This window comes from Oryctolagus cuniculus, chromosome 4 (genome assembly GCF_051225735.1).
Source record: "Oryctolagus cuniculus isolate XC-2025 breed Fujian yellow rabbit chromosome 4, ASM5122573v1, whole genome shotgun sequence".
NCBI lineage: Eukaryota > Metazoa > Chordata > Mammalia > Lagomorpha > Leporidae > Oryctolagus > Oryctolagus cuniculus.
In genome coordinates this window covers 19,223,207-19,242,798 of record NC_142870.1, presented here as the reverse complement: position 1 = coordinate 19,242,798, position 19,592 = coordinate 19,223,207, and positions in this window count along the sequence as shown.

Below are 19,592 nucleotides of genomic sequence, written 5' to 3'. Positions count from 1 at the left end.
AGAATTTCTGAACAGTTTTAAACTCACACTGGAAAGAAACCAGAAAAGAAAGGACGTTAGTTTTTTATAGTATGAACATTTTGGAGGACCCTTGATTTCTCAGCGGTGGTGTTGGCTAAGACTGATCAGTCTAGATGCTGGGAATCACCTTTATTCAGGGCCACTGTCATCAGATATGAGTGTTCTGATGGGGCTAGAAGGTCACCTGTCATGGTGGGGTCTCTTCTTTAGAGACAAAACATTCCCTCCATTAATCACCTGGAAAACATGGTGACCCTGACAAGAAGAAAAAGCTCATGGCAGGATGAAAAAGAGACTTTTCACTCACTTGAGATCTTAGGACAGTGGAGACAAATTCATTGGTATGATAGTAGTCAGAGCACTCTGTAGAGGTATGACTTGGCACCGCCATGTCTCACATTAAAGGTTGATTAGTTATTGGGTCTATGTCAGGGAAAAATGCATTGTATCAGGTGTTATAAATGAAAATTTTTAAGCCCATACATCCCATGCTAAAATATTGTGTGGATCCAGGGAATGGGCCTACCCATAGAAACTCTGCAGTTGGGCTTTAATCGGACATGCTTCGTAGTGGTAGACACCAGTCCACAACAGCTAAGCCTGGCAGAGTGGTGATCTTCTGCAGAAGCTGTAATGGCCAAGTCCACAAGAAGGACATCACACCTGAGAAAGGCTCATGGGAAACTCATAGATGTAACTGAACAATTGCATATCTAGGAAGGTAGATATGGGCTCAGAATTGTGACACCTTGGGACATTTACATCCATGTGACCTTCAACCCTAGTGAATACAACATATCATCAATAGTCCTTTATGTCTGCTCCCGTATCACACAAAATATCCTCTTTCCTCTAAACCTGATACCATGCAATAAAAAATAATTAATTATTGTAATCAGTTTTCCATGAAGAGTGATGGATTTCAAAGAGAAACTATAGGGAAAATGTAGAATTCTCCATTACAAAATAAATCCAGAAACCCTTAAGCGGTAATTGGATGCTAATATTTGACCATATTTGGCATAATGACTTTCAGGTAAGTATTTGATTAGAAATAAAGCAGAGTAAGCTATTAGCCATAGAAGGGTAATGGGAAAAGCAGTAGAGCAGACGTCAACATGGTAGTGCTAACTCTCACAGTGAGCTTCCATTTTATTCACAGTGCAATACTTGTACCATAGTTGGAATAAGATGAAAGCATATGTATAAGAGATATAATCTAATCCAAAAGTTGTACTTTGGAGATTTATATTTATTAAATAAAAGTTAAAAAAGATATAAAGATAATAAAAAGAGAGATATATCCTATATATATTCTAAGTTATTATTCCTGAGATTCAATGACCTTTTATATCCCTTAAAAATGATTCCCTGGGGCCGGCGCCGTGGCTCAATAGGCTAATCCTCTGCCTTGCAGCGCCGGCACCCCGGGTTTTAGTCCCGGTCGGGGTGCCGGATTCTGTCCCGGTTGCTCCTCTTCCAGGCCAGCTCTCTGATGTGGCCCGGGAGTGCAGTGGAGGATGGCCCAAGTGCTTGGGCCCTGCACCCGCATGGGAGACCAGGAGAAGCACCTGGCTCCTGCCTTCGGATCAGCGCGTTGTGCGGGCCGCAACGCGCCGGCCGTGTTGGCCATTGGAGGGTGAACCAACGGCAAAAGGAAGACCTTTCTCTCTGTCTCTCACTCTCACTGTCCACTCTGCCTGCATTAAAAAAAAATGATTCCCTGATTCTGTGAAAACTAAACATATATAAAAATATTTAATACTCTTCACATTAATGGGTATGACAATTTTAAATAATATATTGAGAGACTGTGGGTACAGAAGCATAAAATACACAATCTGAATTAATCTTTTAGGGCTGATAGAACACAATACCACAGACTGAGTATTTAGCTTAATCACATTTCTGGGGCTGCAAATCTAAGATCAAGGTTTAGGCAGCTTTGCTTTCTCCTAAGGCCTCTTTCTTTGACCTATAGACTGCTGCTTTCTCACTGTATCTTCACATAGCCTTTCCTTTGTGCACACACTTCCCAGGTGTCTCTCCAATCATAAGAACATGAGTCATATTAAAATGGGCCCAATCTTTGTGACCTCATTAAAAATTAATTACACTATCTCCAATTATAGTCACATTAGGGGTTAAGACTCCAACCACGAATTGGGGGAGATATAATTCATTCCATAATAATATGTCACAAGATATTTTGCTAAAAATGAAGAATTTTTAAAAGATTATTTATTTATTTATTTATTTGAGACTTAGAGTTATAGACAGTGAGAGGGAGAGACAGAGAGAAAGGTCTTCCTTCCATTGGTTCAGTCCCCAGATGGCCGCAGCAGTTGGAGCTGCACCGATATGAAGCCAAGAGCTAGGTGCTTCTTCCCAGTCTTCCATGCGGATGCAGGGGCTGAAGCACTTGGGCCATCTAAAAATGAAAAAATTAAAAGTCTAAAGTGTATTAGCAATGTATAGCAATAAATGAAGGCAGTGCTACCTAATGGTAATAAAATAATTAGCAAATTCATTAAATTTCCTTCTGTGAATGGTTTAATTAAAAACCAATTATTGACTTACAAAACTACTTTATGCTTCAATTTCAAGAATGGAAATGGTGACTCTGATTGATTTCCTGCATAAAAACATAATTTATGACATTACAATAGAGAATATTTTAAAACTATTACTTAATAAATTTCCAATGTACAGCTTTTGGATTACAGTGGTTTTTCCCCTCCATAACTTCCCTCCCATCCGCAACAATCCCATCTCTGACTTCCTCTCCCATCCCATTCACATCAAGATTAATTTTCAATTATCATAATATATAATAAATTTATCTATATATAAAGTAAATATTTCAACAGTTTGCACCCACACAGAAACACAAAGTGTAAAGTACTATTTGAGTACTAGTTATAGCATTAATTCACATTGCGCAACATATTAAGGACAGAGATCCTACATGCGGAGTAAGTGCACAGTGACTCCTCTTGTTGAATTAACAAATGACACTCTTGTTTATGGCGACAGTAATCACCTTAGGCTCTTGTCATGAGCTGCCAAGGCTATGGAAACCTCTTGAGTACACCAACTCTGATCTTATTCAGGAAAGGTCATAGTCAAAGTGGAAGTTCTCTCCTCCCTTCAGAGAAAGGTACCTCCTTCTTTGATGGCCCATTCTTTCTGCCGCGATCTCATTCACGGAGATCTTTCATTTAAGTCATTTCTTTTTTTTTTTTTGCCAGAGTGTCTTGGCTTTCCATGCCTAAAATACTCTTATGGGCTTTTCAGCCAGATCTGAATTCCTTAAGGGTTGATTCTGAGGCCAGAGTGCTGTTTAGGACATCTGCCATTCTATGGGTCTGCTGTGTATCCTGCTTCCCATGTTGGATCAATTCTCTCCCTTTTTTAATTCCATCAGTAAGTATTAGCAGACACTAGTCTTGTTTATGTGATCCCTTTGACTCTTAGTCTTATCATTATGATTAATTATGAACTGAAACTGATCACTTGGACTAGTGAGATGGCATTGGTACATGCCACCTTGATGGGATTAAATTGGAATCCACTGACATGTTTCTAACTCTACTGTTTGGGGCAAGTCTGATTGAGCATGTCCCAAATTGTATATCTCCTCCCTCTCTTATCCCCACTCTTATATTTAACAGGGATCACTTTTCAGTTAAAATTTAAACACCTAAGAATAATTGTGTGTTAATTACAGAGTTCAACCAATAGTATTAAGTAGAACAAAAAATACTAAAAGGAATAAAGTATTAAGTTGTTCATCAACAGTCAGGAATAGGGCTGATCAAGTCACTGTTTCTCATAGTGTCCATTTCACTTCAACAGGTTTCCTTTTTGGTGCTTGGTTAGTTGTCACCAATCAGGGAGAACATATGATATTTGTCCCTTTGGGACTGGCTTATTTCACTCAGCATGATGTTTTCCAGATTCCTCCATTTTGTTGCAAGTGACCAGATTTAATTGTTTTTTTATTATTCTATAGAGTACATGTCCCATAATTTCTTTATCCAGTCTACTGTTGATGGGCATTTAGGTTGGTTCCAGGTCTTAGCTATTGTGAATTGAGCTGCAATAAACATTAAGGTGCAGACTGCTTTTTTGTTTGCCAATTTAATTTCTTTTGGGTAAATTCCAAGAAGTGGGATGGCTGGGTTGTATGGTAGGGTTATATTCAGGTTTCTGAGGAATCTCCATACTGACTTCCATAGTGGCTTAACCAATTTGCATTCCCACCAACAGTGGGTTAGTGTCCCTTTTTCCCCACATCCTCTCCAGCCTCTGTTGTTGGCAGATTTCTGCATGTGAGCCATTCTAACCGGGGTGAGGTGAAACCTCATTGTGGTTTTGATTTGCATTTCCCTGATTGCTAGTGATCTTGAACATTTTTTCATGTGTCTGTTGGCCATTTGGATTTCCTCTTTTGAAAAGTCCTTGTTACAGTCTTGGGACCTTCTCTTCACTGGGTTGTTTGTTTTGTTACTGTGGAGGTTCTCAGTCTCTTTGTAGATTCTGGTTATATTTGCAAATATTTTTTCCCATTCTGTTGGTTGTCTCTTCACTTTCCTTACTGTTTCTTTTGCATTGCAGAAACTTCTCAATTTGATGCAATACTAGTTGTTAATTTTGGCTTTGACTACCTGTTCCTCTGGGGTCTTTTCCAAGAAGTCTTTTCCAGTGCCTATATCATGTAGGGTTTCTCCAGTGTTCTCTAATAATTTGATGATGTTGGGTTGTAGATTTAGGTCTTTAATCTATGTTGAATGGATTTTTGTGTGAGCTGTAAGATAGGGGTCTTGCTTCATGCTTCTGCACGTGGAAATCCAGTTTTTCCAGCATCATTTATTGAATAGACTGTCCTTGCTCCATGAATTGATTTTAGATACTTGATCAAATATAAGTTGGCTGTAGATGTTTGGGTTGATTTCTGGTGTTTCTATTCTGTTCCATTGGTCTATCCATCTGTTTCTATACCAGTACCATGCTGTTTTGATTACAACTGCCCTGTAGTATGCCCTGAAATCTGGTATTATAATGCCTCCGGCTTTGTTTTTGTTGTACAAGATTGCTTTAGCTATTCGAGGTCTCCTGTGCCTCCATATGAATTTCAGCACCATTTTTTCTAGATCTGAGAAGAATGTCTTTGGTATTTTGATTGGTATCACAGTGAATCTATAAATTGCTTTTGGGAGAATGGACATTTTGATGATATTGATTCTTCCAATCCATGAGCATGGAATATAGAATATTAAAAGCATTGTTTAATTTGTTATAATCAATGTCCAAGATTTCATGTGACCCCAAATGAAGACAGCATAGTTCGTGAATTTTCCTAACTATGATATAAAGTACAATAAAGATGACTATTTGTGGGGACATAAGCAATAAGGATCGCATCAAGAAAGAGCCATGCATCCCTAAGGGGTCACTTAACCTCCGTGAACCCAGTAGCTTCAGTGGCAAAATGAAGGATTTGCATTGGTCGAGATGCAATTCCTTCCTTCCTTCCTTCCTTCCTTCCTTCCTTCCTTCCTTCCTTCCTTCCTCCCTCCCTCCTTCCCTCCCTCCCTCCCTCCCTCCCTCCCTCAATTCCTTCCTTCCTTATTTCCTTCCTTTCTTTTTTTAATGATATATGTGTTTATTTGAGAGGCAGAGTTACAGAGAGTCTTCCATCTGCTGTTTCACTCCACAAATGACAACAAAGGCTGGAACTGGGCTGATCCAGGAGCCAGGAGCTTGCTTCTTCTGAGTCTCCCTCTTGGGTGCAGGGGCCCCAGCATTTAGGCCATCTTTTACTGTTTTCCCAGGCCACCAGCAGGGAGCTGGGTCAGAAGTAGGGCAGTGAGGACACCAACTGGTGCCCATGTGAGATGCAGGGCACCACAGGTGAGACCTTAACCTACTATGCCACAGTGCCATCCCCTCCCAACCCAATTGCTTCCTATCTCAAAGGTACAGTGGTTCTCTCCTGATTAAGGGGCCCCATGTGGTTGAAAGTAGTGGAGAGAAATGCAAAGGAAGCTCTCAAAAAACTCTCTTTTCCTACCCAAGGAAGATCTAATTCTGATTGCAATGGTCAGCCTTTATGACCTCATTTGGGTCGTATTTGCCAGTGGTCAGGTAACCCAGTGGTTTAGAGGCTGCACAAATGTACGGGTCTTTCTCCCTTGTTCCTTATCACTGGTGGTAGAAAAAGCCACGAAGTCAGAAACATACCAGCAGGAGGAGGGCCTTCACTGAACTCTGTTCTTCCTCTGACATTGTTTGCTTCTGGGGCTTGTTTTCTTGTATGTGGCCAGTTTTAAGATGGGGATTTAGGAAATGTAACCTGGTCTATTTTTAATTATTCTCTGGAGTTTCTGACATAATTCCATCATCCAATAAGCAAATAGATACTCTAAAAAGGAAAAATAAAAGAAACAAATAACATATAAAACAAAGAAAATATTCTCTAAATAATTAAAATGATGTCTAGGAAAGTATATAAACTTTGTTTGTTTGAAACATTTCATTTTATAACAACATTCTCCTTACACTATTCAATTTTTCCTTTAATTTATCCATGAAATACAGAATTAACTTTAAAAGAAAGATATTTGGCAGATGGATGTACAGTATAGCTATATATTCCAGGAAGTGTAATCTATGTCCAAAGGAGTTATTTTTACTTCTATGTTTTTTTAAAGATTTATTTATTTGAAAGGCAGAATTACACAGAGAGAGAAGGAGAGGCAGAGAGAGAGGAAAGAGTCTTCCATCCGTTGGTCCACTCCCCAATTAGCCGCAACGGCTGGAGTTGTGCCAATCCAAAGCCAGGAGTGTCCTCCTGGTTTCCCACGTGTGTGCAGGGGCCCAAGGACTTGGGCCATCTTCTGCTTTCCCATGCCATAGCAGAGAGCTGGGTGGGAAGAGGAGCAGCCTGGACTCGAACCGGTGCCCACATGGGGTGCCGGCACTGCAGGCGGCGGCCTTACCTGCTACGCCACAGCGCCGGCCTCCTATTTCTATGATTGCATGTACATCTTTCCATCAACTAAAATAAAAGGCTCTCAGAATTTTCTAAATGTAGAAAAAAATAAAAGAGAATGAGATGGTGAAGTAGAGGAATGGAGGGAAAGGGAAAGAGAAAGAGAATGATTTTTCTTTGCACATAAACTGGCTTGGGACAAAATATTCTGTGAGAGAATTAATTTTGGCAATCTGACAATAGGCAGCTATGGCACCTAGAAAATATAGACAGCCATGCCCTTCTAGCAATTCCCAAAAAAACAAATGAAGAAAAGCTTGGGACAAATGACCATTGCTGCTACTTCAGTGATATTTCATGACCTACTTTTTGGTTTGCTTGTTTTTTAATAAGGAAGCTTCCCATCAAATCTTCCCATCAAATCCCGCAGTATTACTGTGTGGGAGTATACATCACTAATCTATCAAGTAAAATGAAAGGAGAAAAAAGCATTTTGCAGGCGATGTTGCCTCCTCTGTGAATACTGGCCATGATTCCAGATTGCACGACCTGTTTAGTTGATGGTATTCCTTGCATTTAAGTTTTCTGACATAAATTTGCTACAGATTTAAGTTCTGTAGTGCTTGTTCAGTAGTTGCACTTGAAATAAATATTCCCTGAATAATCATCATGATTCCTGGAGTAATTCCTGATTGTTATTAAGTCCTAAATGGCTGGAATCTTATAAGCTTGTCTTGGAAGTCCCTTGTAAATTTAAGTTAACTGACACTTTCTGCAGGCCTGTGTTCGCCTGGTGTGCCAGCTCTCCATCTTTACGGCTACCATACTTTTTGTACCCACACTGCTTTTACACTGCATCCTCCTCTCTCCATCATCAAGTGAATTGGGAATTAAAGCTAATTTTAATATTATGCAAAGCAAAACATAATTAAGAAAATGTGTAAAAAATTAAAAAGCTGAAATCCTTATAATGCAGCTGAAACTGATTAGGAAATGATTTTTAATTACATGCTTGTTTGAGTTATGTGCTGCAGTTTCCCAAGAGAGATGCCCATTTAAATACAGACACTGACCTCAATGCTTTATCATCACACCATAGGGCAATATAAAAAGAAGTCAAAGTATTACTATCCCCCCCCCTTTGATTCTTGCCTGGGCCTTGGGATAGAATATTGTAAGAATATGTCTCCCCTTACTCAATCCAACAGTCGCTCCTCTTTGAAGGCTGGAGCATTGAGTGGGGGGAAGGCTCTATTACTGACTTGCTTCCTAAGGGGTGTCACAGTCATCCCTCCTGTTAGGAACCCAATCTTCCCACCTTAATTTTTCATCCTGTTTGTAGTTCTGTGATGCTTTCTGGACAAGTGGGAGCTTTCAGCTTTCTCTGGCCAGCTAAATCCATTATCACTCATCTGTGTGTTTTCCAGTTTTTAAAATCTTGTTAACCTGAATGCTCTTGTCTCTTCTGCTGCTCTCTTTATCCTGTGGGATTATGACTCCTATCCCTTTTATCTTTGCTGTCATATCAGTTCAATTCCTGAAGGCAGCATGGGGAAATGTACCCATGCAATCTACCATTTGTAAGCAGTGGTCCCTGAGACAATATTTAAAATGAGAAATAAGTCTTTGCTCTTCACCTTCCTCTCTACTGTCTTCCACTTTTTTTTTTCCATCATGATTTTTCTTTGAAAAAAACCTATAAGTTTCTCCACTAGCTGTCAATTCATGTCCACCAAGAGATTAGTTGATAACAGCTTAAGAATTCAGCTGTGGTGCTCGGTTGGCAACATGCTGGCTGAGGAAGAAGCTCCAATGATCATCTCCCCAAGACAGCAATTTGAACAGATATTCAACACCAAGACACCTTCACTAGAGCTAAGGAAGACAGTAAGGTAGCAACTAAACAACACGGAAATACCATAAACCAGCAGAGAGGGAAGACGGACAAGCTGATCTGGCCACCAGCAAAAGAGGCTGCAACTTCTACCTCCCCTGTTCCCAGGAACGCCATACTGTGGGGGGAAAGGTAAGAAGGCACCATGACCCCAGGCAGCAATATGGACCAGCAGCCCTAGCTGAGAATTGTACATTCCTTGCAGGTTTAATTCTAGCCAAGAGCATTCTCTACAGATCTATAAAAACAGCACTAAAATGCACAGGGAAACCCAAAAGGCCCTGAATAGCCAAATCAATCTTGAGAAATAAAAACAAAGCCAGAGACAGCACAATACTAGATTTCAAGACATTCTATTGTGTTGATGTCATCAAAACAGCATGGTAATATCCTGAAAATAGATATGTAGAACAAACCCCAGATTAATTCACAAATCTACATCAAACTATCTTTGACAAATGAGCCAAGATCATTCCCTGGAGAAAGGACCATCTCTTCAACAAATGGTATTGGGAAAGTTGGATTTCCACCTGAATGAGTTGGAAACTAGTTCCCTACTTAACACCCTATACAAAAAACAACTCATAATGGATCATGAATCTAAACTTAAAACCTGAAACCTTTAAGTTACAAGAAGAAAACTTAGGGGAAATGCTTCAAGATATTGGCCTAGGGAAAAACTTCTTAGATAAAGTCCCAGAAGAACAAAAAGTAAAAGCAAAACAGACAAATGAGATTACATCAAAAACTTCTGCATAATAAATGAAATAATTAACAAAGTGAGGAGGCAACTGGCTGAATGTGAGAAAGTATTTGCAACTATGTAGCTGATAAAAGATTAATATCCAGAATATATAAGGAGCTCAAGAAACTCAACAACAATAAAATAAAAAATCCTATTAAGAAATGTGCAAAGGAGGGGCTGGCAGTGTGACATAGAGGGTAAAGCTGCAGCCAGGGTTATCTTGTATTCCACATATTTGCCTCTTCATATCCTGCCTTATGCACTTCTAATTCAGCTTCTTACTCATGGCCTGGACAAAGTAGCATGAGATGACCCAAGTATTTGGGCCCTTGACATCTACCTGGAAACCTGCACGTGGTTCTTGGCTCCTGGCTTCAGCTTGGACCAGTTCTGGCTGTTGTGCCTGTTTGGGGATTAACAAGTGGTTGAAAGATCTCTCTCTCTCTCTCTTCTCCTTTCTCTGTAACTCTTTCAAAATAAACTAAATCTTAAAAAAATGGGCAAGGGATATGGACAGGCATTTTTCAAAAGAAGAAATACAAATGGCCAATAGACTCATGAAAGAATGCCCAAAATCACAAGCTGTCAGGGAAATGCATATAAGAACCACATTGAGGTACTATCTGTAAATATGATAGTTGATTGTTTAAGATTTCAGAGAAAAATTTAAAAAGTAGCTCTCCTTTGAGTTATATTCATGTTAAACATGCCTGATATTTTTGGTAGCTGGGAAGACCCTGGAACCAACCCAAGAAACTAGTACTTGAATGTGCCCATAAATTCTTGAAATATCATTCACAAGTTTATTATTTCTTCATAAAGTAGACAGAAAATGAAACAACCCCCAAATCCCAAGGAAAAAATAAGCAGTAATTAAAAATCTATTATTAAACAGTGAAAGCAGCGAAATTTACTTTTATGGCTGTATGACAATAATGGAAGTTTTTTATAGCTATGTATGTAGCGATAGTTACTATTAGCCAACTCAGCGCACAGAACATTCCCAAATGCAAGATTCAGAGATTTTATCTGATAATAAATCATTAGCAAAGAAAAAGATAAAGTAATATTCTTAAGTCCCTCTTGGAAAATTATCTTTTATGTTTCATTCCATTTCATCACTTAAAAAAGGCTAGTTTTGATTCTCTTTGTAGGTTTGCAGTAGGTTCATACCTAAGAAGGTCAAACCAATGGTCAAAGCATTCCATATTGAATTCTATCACTTAGTGCCAGCATGGCTGCTGAACTGAAAGGAAGGAGACACACAGAATTCTTCACATTATTTAAGATTTTAATCTTATCACACTTTTAAAAATTTATTTCTAATTTTTACATTTTATTTTAAATTATTTTAATTGTATTTATGCAGTACAGTGTGATAGTTTGATATATTTGTTCAATAGGTGATGATCAAATCAAACATTTCCATTTTACTATTTTTTCATTTAACAAATACTTGTTGAACACCTTCCATGTACAATGCATCTTTCCATAAATGTAATCTGTATTTTTCTCTAGCATGCTTAAACTTTGCTTTGATTTTCTACAATTTCACCACGTAGTTCAAGGAAAAGTTGGCTCATTTGCCTTCTTTTGTTGGGAGGGAAGTTATGGGGGGGGGGGGGAGACCAATGTAATCCAAAAGCGGTACTTTGGAAATTTATATTTGTTAAATAAAAGTTTAAAAAAATTAAAAAAAATTTTTTACTAATATAAAGAGAGCAGACTTTATGTATTTCATAGGTACAATTCTAAAAGATAACCATACTTCTCTTCCTCCTTTTCTCCCTCCCTCAATCCCCCTCTTTCTTTTTTTTTCTTTATCTTTAGTTTTTTTCAAGCAAATAATTTCAATGCACTCTATAATCACAGTCTTGAAACAACACTAACCATTATTCAACAAAGATCACAGTTCCACAGGAAAATAAATAAGGACTAAAAGCATCAATCAAATCGCAAGGTGTCCATTTAATTCTTACACATTTTTGTATGCTATATTAACTACCACATATTAGAGAAAACATATGATATTTGTCTTTTGGGGGCTGGCATATTTCACTAAGCATAATGGTCTCCATTTTGTTGCAAAAGACAGCATTTCATTCATTTTATGGCTAAGTAGTTATCATTTCCATATTTTTAAACATTTTTTCTTAAATATTTAATCAACACTCAACCATTGCAGTCATCTATGGGGTACATGGTGACATTTCAACAAAGGGAAGTGAAATGTGCTAATTGAATTAAAGCAAAGCAATGTTTCCTTCTCTACTTCCTCACTCTATGGTTAGACCTTTTGAGCTCTTTAACTTCATCTGTTCATCAAATATGTAATAGTTCACTGTGAACTGTATTCTCCCCATTGTGCTGTAACCACATATATATATATATATATACTATATATAAAGAATATATTACTGTATATTCAGATGTACTTTTTCTTTTTTTGTTTAAGCTTCCAAATATGAGTGAAAACACTGTTTTTTGTCTTTCTGAGTCTGAATATGTTATTTAACATAAGGCTATCCAGTTCCATCCATTTTTGTGCCGCTGGTTGTATATCATTCTTTCAAAGTGTTTATTAATCTGCCTTCACGGTTGAATCTCAAACATTCATTAAGCCTGTCCTGGGTGAAATTAAAGAAAAAACGGTAACATTGATCCTTGTCTCTCGGGAAACATTAGGTTTTATGTGTTTGGGGGGCTTTGTATTCGATTCACACACCTGCTGAGCAGGTAGAGGTACAGACTGAGTCATTCCCAAAATTCAGTGATGGGGAGGGCTGGGAGTACCTACAACTTGTAAAGACATGCGTGGAATCTTAACTTACCTGGCTCTATTCTCTCTCCTCACAGATGGAATCATCATCAGCTGTGTATTCTGAGCTCTTTCCAGGATGTTTTTGGGAACTGAAAATTGTACCTCTGCACCATCTTCTCCTTACATCACTAATTCCATTTGCATAATCTTCATTATCATTTTAGCTCTTTTAAACATGTTTATTGACATTATCCTATCAAGAACATCATAATTTTATTGTGATGAAAATACAAAATATACTTCCACTTATTTAGAGTATTGAAGACAGTGAGGCACTTTTTTTTAGAAATCACCTACTTTGCAGAAGGATAAAGATTTAGCCTCTGAAATGCAGGAAAAGTTACAAATTTGTACTCTTACTCTGAGGTCAAACAGGAACTACCATTTAGGTTTCCCATTAAGATGCACTCTTCTGTCCTTTCTTCAGTATGTGTTTTGCATAAGTTTGCATTACTTTGAGCATTGGTACAACCCCATTGTTATTGTGGGCAATGGGTGACTTTAGTGTCAGAACTCTCCTGTCTCATTGGAATATCCTCTGACTCACATCTCTGCTCCGCTACAGAGAATGCTGGAGCTCCTCTATGCCAGCTGGTTGAGTGCCTCTTTTCCCAACTTTGTGTTCTTCAGAGGTGACGGCCATGGTGAGAATACTTGTGCCACAGAATTGGTCATCTCTACAAACAATGGTTTTAATTGCCCTCCTTGCCCTAAGCAGGTTATTAGACATTAACCAGCACATAACTGTCTGGAATTTTCTATGTGTGCATCTGATTCTAATATATTTAAATGTGTCATGTTATAGCATAAATAGTAAAAGTAATCAAAACACCTTTTCTGCATACTCTTTCAACATATCCTGTCTCTCAGTCATCATGTTTAGCTATTGGCAATGGTGGTTCCCAGAATCAGAAGTCCAGAGGTTCACCTCTTTCAGCATCTCCCAAATCATTCTAGATTAAACTCTTTTTACTCCAATATACTTTTTAAAGAATCTTAGGGATGCTGAATGATGTCTTCATCTCTGAGTGATTTTAGTATCATGAAAAATGTTGATGTGTTTTTAGGATTTCAGACATTATACACAAGAATATTATAAGGGTCATTCATATATTCACAACCTATCTTAAAGAAAATTCACTGGAGTATCCTGTCTTTAATTATTCTTTCATTTCTTCAGAGGAAACTTATTCTCCATGTGATGTTTGCCATTTTTATGTATTTCTTGATATTTGTGCTGTCCTTTATTATTTTAAATGGCTGAATAAGTGTTACAATAACATTCTTTTGAACTTGATTTTTTCTTTGTCTAATATTAGAATTGTGAGAATTATCAAAGTAGATCAAATAACTCATATTTGGCTATTTTTGTTCTTTGTAATATTGGACATATCACAATGTATTAATTTTTATGTTGAAATGACATTTAGGTTGGTTTAACTTTTTGCTTTTACAAAAAATCGGTAATTAAAATTTTTATAGATGTCTTCTTATACATATATCTGAGTTTTTTAAAAGCACATAATTAGGAATAGAATTACTGATAGTGTAGGATGCATCTCTACGGATTTTTAGTTGTTGCCAAATTGCTCTGCAAAGTGATTATAGCAATTTTCTTTCTTTTTTTTATTTAGTAAATATAAATTTTCAAAGTACAGTTAATGGATTACAATGGCTTCCCCCCCCCATAATTTCCCTCCCACTCACATCCCTCCCATCTCCCGCTCCCTCTCCCATTCCATTCACATCAAGATTCATTTTCAATTATCTTTATATACAGAAGATCGATTCAGTATATATTAAGTAAAGATTTCATCAGTTTGCACCCACACAGAAACACAAAGTGTAAAAATACTGTTTCAGTACTAGTTATAGCATTACTTCACATTGGACAACACACTAAGGACATATCCCATATGAGAAGTAAGTACACAGTGACTCCTGTTGTTGACTTAACAATTTGACACTCTTGTTTATGGCATCAGTAATCTCCCTAGTCATGAGTTGCCAAGGCTATGGAAGCCTTTTGAGTTCGCTGACTTCGATCTTATTCTGACAGGGTCATAGTCAAAGTGGAAGTTCTCCCTTCAGAGAAAGGTACCTCCTTCTTTGATGACCTGTTCTTTCCACTGGGATCTCACTCGCAGAGATATTCCATTTAGGTCTTCTTTTTTTTTTTTTCCAGAGTGGATTATAGCAGTTTTCATTCCATATAGTAGAGTTTAAAAGTTTTGGTCACTCTAAAATCTCCCTAAAATGTAGTACTATTAAACTTAAGTTTTCACTGATAGGATGGATATGAAATTAACAAAGCAGGTTTAAGGAAAGACATATTATTTCAATATATGATTAAATACAAAGTAGCAGGAGAGTAAAAAACCAGAAAAGCTCAAATATACTGTAACAAGAGAATGTGTAAACAAACAATGGTGTACTCATACTTGCACAAAAATACCACTTAGCAATAAAAAGAATGAAGTACTGAAGTATGAAAAAATATAGGTGAATCATAAAAAGATAATAAAGTCATTATACTGCTCTATTAGTTGTAGAGAATTGTCTTACAGGATTGTAAAGAAACTTCTGGGTTAATGCATATGTTTTATAGAGTTTGAATATTGGATATTAGTTACCCAGGTGTATATTTGCCAAAGCTAATTAAATTGTCCATTTGAAGATATGTAGAATTAATAAATTACAGGGCAATTAAAAAAGTGTTGAAGGAGGTGAAAGACAGAGATCAAAGAAAAAACATGAATATGAATATTCATTGCCTTCTCCCTACTCCACACATTAAGAAGGAAATTGTTATTGCTTAAGTAGCTCCAAGGACTCGCTTTCTATTTATTATTTCAAACATATGTGTTTGTCAACACAATGGGAGAAACTGCAGAGATTTAGGGAGTACAAATCTGGGCAGCTGAGTGAACAGAGAAAGGAGATTGCGAACAATTATCTTGCCATATTTTGTATGATATTGAAGAGTCTCAAAGATAGCTTAACAATTTTTTCCTGAGATAAGGGTATATTCTCCCTTTACTGCTTTTAAAAAGCAACAGTAAAAATGCAAATAGCCTCCCAAACTCTTGGATATTGTACTGGTGGTTTTCTTAAATGTGTTTTGTCTGTGGTAGACAAGGAAACAGTATCCCTGAAAAATGCTGTTTCATATATTCAATTTTGAAAATATTTTCATTGCCATTCTTTTTTATTTATTTGACAGCTAGAGTTACAGACAGAGAGAAAGAGAGAAAGGTCTTCCTTCTGTTGGTTCACTCCCCAAAGCCATTCTTTTTTTTTTTTTTAAAGAACTTATTTGAAAGGTAGATTTACAAAGAAGGAATGACACACAGAAACAGAGAGAGCTCTTCAATCCTTTGGTTCACGTCCCAAATGGCAGCAACAACCAGGACTGGGTCAGGCCAAAGCCAGGAGTCTGGAAATCCATCTGCGTCTCCCACATGGGTGGTAAAGGCCCAAATCATGGGCCATTTTTCGCTGCTTTCCTAGGTGAATTAGCAGGGAGCTGCATCAGAAGTGGAGCATTTGGGACATGAATCGTACTCATATGGGGTGCTGACAGCTTAATACGCTTAAGACACATCAAACAAATATTAGCTGTTTTCAAATATTAGGTGATATCCATTGGTTAATTTATTTTAAGTAAATTATACAAGGAAAGTGTGATTTTAAAATTAATAATTAAAATGGCATATTTTATTTTAGAATTCATATATACACATATATATATATATGGAATATTAAGTACCATAGTACTGAGAACAAGCAAAAACAGTTTCCATTGTCTGCTAGTGGAAAATCTTACAATCAGTATTTTTTTCACAATTTGGTGTTTTATTTTTACATTGAGCAAATGGAGGGGCCATTTAAGGTTGTCACTTTAGTCACATTTTGTAAATATCTTTTGTGAGTTTAAATAGTCATGATTTCCAAAGAGGCAAAATCAGGACAGGTTTCCCAGGAGAGCAGCTCTGAGGCAGCCTGCAGGGACAGCCAGTTACCACAGGGAATGCTTTGGAGAGCAGCACTCTTGGGAGACGCAAAGGGAGGAGCTGGGATCCATTGCAGCCACTACTCTGGCTCTGCCAGCTTGTAGTGAGTGTTGGATGATCCTTCAGAGCCATGGTAGACAGGACCAAGGAGACCTGGCTGTCACATTCCTACTCTATCAGTCACTGATGACAGCATATCCTGGGAAGGGGACAGAACTCTGATCAAGGTGGCTATCTGTAGTTGGGGGAGATCCCACAGAGGGAGAGGGGAAGAGGGTGAAGAATAAGCTCCTTAGTCCCAAAGAGGGTAAGGAAGAACCTCCTTAGTCTCAAAGGAGAATCCAGGAGCCAAACCAGATCATCTATCAGGGAGTTTTTGTAGAATTTAAGACAAGGGAGAGAGGCTTTTTAGAGGCTCAAAATGGATGCAATAAGTGCAGGAGGAAAAGGAGGTATGGATAGATCAGAGGTCAGTAGCTGGTGTGATTTGGATATGGTTTATCCCCAAAACATTCATGGTTCGGAGCTTGGTCCCCAGTGTGGTTATGTAGGGAGGTTGTGGGCTTTTCAAAGGTGGGAAATGGTAGGCAGTCTTCCGTTCATTGAGGGTGATGTCCTCAGGAGGAATTGGGGGTAGTTCTTGAGGTACTCCCTGGTTCGGCGTCATCAGAGGTTTGTTGTAAAAGGAACAAGCCTGGTCCCTCTTTCTCTCCATGTCTTCCTGTCTGGTGATGTGATTGTTCACACACACACACACACACACACACACACACTCCTATTGCTTTGGTGCTGTCTGCCATGAAGTTCTTACCAGAGCCCAGATGACACCAGTGTCGTGGTCTTGAACCTCCAGAATGGTGAGCTAAATAAACTTCTTTGCCTGGTAAAGTTACCCATCCCTGGGTGTGTTGTTACAGTTATCATAAGTGGATTAATGCAGGGTGATGTTGCTTTTACGAGGAAAAAAAGATGTTGGTTAGAATCTAGCACTATATTTCTGATTTCAAAGGTAAATTTTCCTGAATGAGATTTTATATACATGTATAGATGTGGTGTTAGTCTGGAAACGTGATCACCTAAGAATTTTGATTTATCTGAATATGCTTTGATAAATGTCACAAATGCTAATTCTTATTATTTTTGAAACAGATAACATTTTCTATAAAATCTATGACTTCGGTGCAATTTTCTGTTTTGAATTCATAATTAAATATTTGCTAGAGCTATTATAATTACCTCTGTCTAATTGTACATATTACCTAGGGATAATTATACATAATCCTTGTGGATGTTTTACTTGTGTATCACGGGTTCCTAATAAAAAAAATTGTTATCCTCTAATCTCCTCTTGGAGGTCATAATGACAATTATATATCCATCTTGCTCATACATAATACATTAACTCTGTAGAAATAGTTTATTGAAGTATTTCACTTAGCTTCTGGGATCACCCTTTTTAGCTGATGCATAGTGAGGAGAAATCTAATACAAAGAAGCATTCTTCCACCTTTATCCCCCAAATTGTAAATCCAGGTTGCATATACATAGAAGGAAGTTTAAGGGACTTTAAACTTTTGGAATAAATTTTTGGAACACACAGTATATTAGACCTGGATTTCATTACTTCCTCAACTCTTGTTATTCTGCAGGATCTACATAACGCAGTTTTTTCCTCTCAGTCTTCTCTATTTGTAAGTATGGTTTGATATTGCATAATTTATTATGCCACTTTCCTGAGAAACCAAAACTGGGACAAAAACTGCTCCAATTCATTGTATGTTGAACCTATCTTCAGTTTTCTATTTATTCATAATATTAATTTTTTAAAGACAATGAATTTTTCTTTTCCTTATTCACCGTATCTCAACATATATAGGTAATTTTGGTGCACATACCAACAGCCCTCCCCCCATGGAGACTATGGGAGAGGCTCCAATTTAAGTGTGAAGTGTGTGTCTTCAGGGCCCTTTTGGGTCTCTTGTGTAGCTGGCCACAGGTGCCAGCACCTACAGCAGCATAGCTATCTATTCTGGTTATGTTGTTGTCTATGTTGCTTCCCCTACTGAAGTCTGGGGCTGCTGAAACTTCCTTGATCTCCTAAGACTTCACATTTTAGGTCACACCCTGTTTGGCTCTCTGGACCCATGACTTCTGACTGCTTTTCCTTGTGAAGCATAATCTGTGGTCGCCATGCACTAGCTCAGGATCCAAAGGAGTCCCAATTGCTACTTCTGTGTAGGATCTATGGAGGAAAAACCCTCACATCTCTCAGATTCTCCAACTTATCTGGATATTTTGAACAGAATCACCTATTGTAAACTTGAAGATAGACCTCTGACTGCCTGTGTATTTTTTATCTTTCTTTTGTTAAGTCTATCTGGACCCTGCAAAGTCTCTTGTGTCCCTTTTTATCTGGTAGGAACTTCTGCATCAGTTCTATCCTCCAGCTTTCCAAAGTGAGGTTCATTGTACATTTTCAATTGAGTCATGTTGGTTGTTAATAATAAAGGTACTTCGGGTTGTACAATCATGTGCTGTCTAATGATGTTTCATTAAATGATGGACCACTTAAGCCATGGTGGTTCCATTGATTATATTTCCTATTGATGTATAGGGGGGTCTTAGTTTGTGTAAGACTCTGTGATGTTTGCACAACAAAGTCATCTATTGACTCATTTCTTAGAAATATCTCTGTCATTAAGCAATATCTCCCTCATTAAGCAACACATGACTACGTTTGAAATGTGACTCCCATTACTGAAGCAGAGCTTCTGCAGTACTGAAACAAAAGCTGAAGAAGGGAAAAGTGTTGGTGGACCTTTCAAGTTTGATGGTGATGCACAGCACATTGACAGGCGATGCTGTGACCCACTTACTGGGTGCCCTGCGGGTTGCTAGCTGTACGTGTGACCCGGAGAAGCTTCTTCATCAGGTCCTGCAGGGCAAGCAGCTCTGTTAGTTGGACCTTCTGAAGCAGCAGAATCGATTCTGCTTGACCCTTCTATAGCTGATTGGATTATTGCCTGCTTCCTTTAGGAAATCCCAGTAAGAGAATTACTGTGAGACCTCTAGAGCAGCATGTTTCAAACTGTGTGTTCTGA